Here is a 2,584-nt window from a genome sequence, read left to right on the forward strand (position 1 = left end):
CAGGCGTCTCGAGGAGAGAGCTCAACAACCCTGTCGGGGTGAAGAGATGGAGATGGTGAGCGCCATCCGGTTGGCCCCCAATGAAACGGTGGCCAGCCCGTCAGCTCGATGGCAATCAATCAACAAGACCTGGTGGTGTGGTCGGCCGAATAGTCGTCGGATGTATATGTAAGGTAGTAAGGAAGAAGAAGCCGTGGGGGAGAGCGAGGCAACAACTGTTGGGGTTGCACCCAGGGAGCATGACTACCTGGAACGTCGGCAGGTGGTGTTGGGCAGGCGAGGGAAGCGCAAGAGCAAGAATTAACCCTCCAATGTTACGTCAGCATCGAGGTTGGCCGCATGGCATAACGATGGAAACCGCAAGATCGGAAGATGGGGTAAATGGTTGCAGATCCTAGGGTAAATTAAAAATAGGATCTCAATCTCATCGCCTGGTGGGTTAGCCGCCGAAGTGCATCATGGCCTTCACTTTACGCGCGGTGAGGTGTGGTGAGGTACGGTGCGAGTGTGGGTGTGTGTGTGAGCGAGTCTGTGTGTGAGCGACTACGGCGTTTGTCCGGCACCGAAATCCAAAATTAGCCCAGTTGGAGAGACAGTCAGGCCGGCAAGTATGTAGGTTTCAATAGTGCGAGGGCTAATTGTGTGATGACCGGCCGGCCAAAATTGGGCGGCTATTATGCTACGAGAAGCCGGTTAGCCCCCGTGCAGCGTGCTGCTACTGGGGCCGGACGAGAAGCGCAAGAGCCACACTCTAAGTCGACGTCTCGGAATTCTGGATTTGCTTTGTTCTCAGGACGAATTGACACAATGCCTTGTCGAGACATTCTTCTTCTGCCAGGACCTGTGTAGGTTGTCATTTATGAAAGCAGATAGCAGATTGTAGCAGGCAATCGAAGTCCATGTACAACCAGTCGAGCACAGCACAAGTGTGGCTGGCAAGGAGCGCGAGCTGTGGCACCATGCAGCTCCCCCTCTGCCGTTGCTGTTCAGCTTCCTCTCAGGTCAAGTCTTTCGTCTCATTGGCGCAAGCTTGGGTGCGAGGGCCGAGCTTGTCAAGCTGACCCTTGTAAATAGTTGATGCGCGATCTCACGGCACGAGCCAATCGAGATCGGAAGCAGCCCTTCCTACTTGAGCTTGAATCCCTGTCAGCATCGTCCTAGCATGGGGGGAGGCAGACTTGGCAGACAAGACAAGTGCAGGCATGCGAAGACATGCGCAAGCATCACAGGCGCTAGAATCGGTTGGTCCCGCGGCCCCTACCGCTTCTGCACGAGCCGACAAGTCGTCACATGGCCCGGCCCAATCATTATCCGCACAACCCCCGCTCCTCGCCAAATCTTCGCCCAAAGCCCCCCATGTCGCTCGCTTCTGGCTTTCTTTGCCCTTTCCCCCCCCCCCCCTCCATCTCCATCTCGACCGGGCGGTTTGAACAAAGAAAGTCGACTCGACCGGCTGTCGGGCCAGCAACGCCAGCGACACCAGCCAGAGGCCAAGGGCCGCCATTCCCGACCACCAGAAGCACAGCTTGCAGACCCTTTACACCCCACCCCTGTCTCTCCTTCGCTCGCGACATGGCCAGGGCTTGGACGGTACTTGATTGCGTGCCCCAGCCGGCCGCAGAGCTCGACGTACTGCAATACACATGACGACGTACCTACCGTCACCTCTCACTCGTTGTCGATTGTCACTACATGTATGTACCAAGTTGTTACCAGGGCTATCATTTCCCCTCTTTGTCCTTCCGAGTCGTACGCCCAGGCCTGCTGACTCGCCCAGCCACACCATGAGCGACCTCTGACTGGCTGGCTTGCCTTGTCTTTTTGACCAATCCTGTCGTTGACCACCATTCTCTGAATTTTGATTGGTGTTTGGACTGATTCTGGAAGCCCTATTGTTTCTCGACTCAACACCTGAACATCAATACGGTCAAATTACCACAAAGCCACCACTACCGCATGGCTCCCGTCGGCATTCGAGTTAGGGACGCTCGATTCCCCTTTCTGCCTCGTGAGACACTGGCGGCTGTCTCCGGACTCAACAGACATGAGAGATAGGAGCATGCTAGGCTGACAGGAAGAATGGGCAAACATCCGATCATCAGCCCGTCGGCAGACGCCCAGTACAGAACGACAACAGGAGACTCTTCTCAGCCAAATGACGTGCTACAGCCTCTTGATGCGCAGGGCCGGGGGGGCACAGCATGGTCACTCAGCACCACGACTGCAAGCCTCCACTAACAGCATACAGTACTCACCCCCCCTTGCTGACTGCTGTACGTATACTTACCCACGAAGCTAGCTATGGGACGAAAAAGAAATCCATGCTCTCCCCCATCCGAAGAGAGGGGCCAAAAATGCCTGTGCGTCTTTTTTGCTGCATGCACCGTACAGCATACAGCGTACAGGCGTCTCCGTTCCCAGAATGACTCCAAGCTGCCTGTTGCTTCCCGCCCCGCGGCGCACATCATCGTCAGGGACAAAGACAGGGCCTGCGCCAACTGTGCTGCCCGTGCTGAATACGTATGGGCCTCGCTTGTCTCCGCAGCATGTCATGCCCATGGTAGCCAGCCGCACAGACGAGCCG

This window comes from Verticillium dahliae, genomic scaffold (genome assembly GCF_000150675.1).
Source record: "Verticillium dahliae VdLs.17 supercont1.7 genomic scaffold, whole genome shotgun sequence".
Lineage (NCBI taxonomy): Eukaryota > Fungi > Ascomycota > Sordariomycetes > Glomerellales > Plectosphaerellaceae > Verticillium > Verticillium dahliae.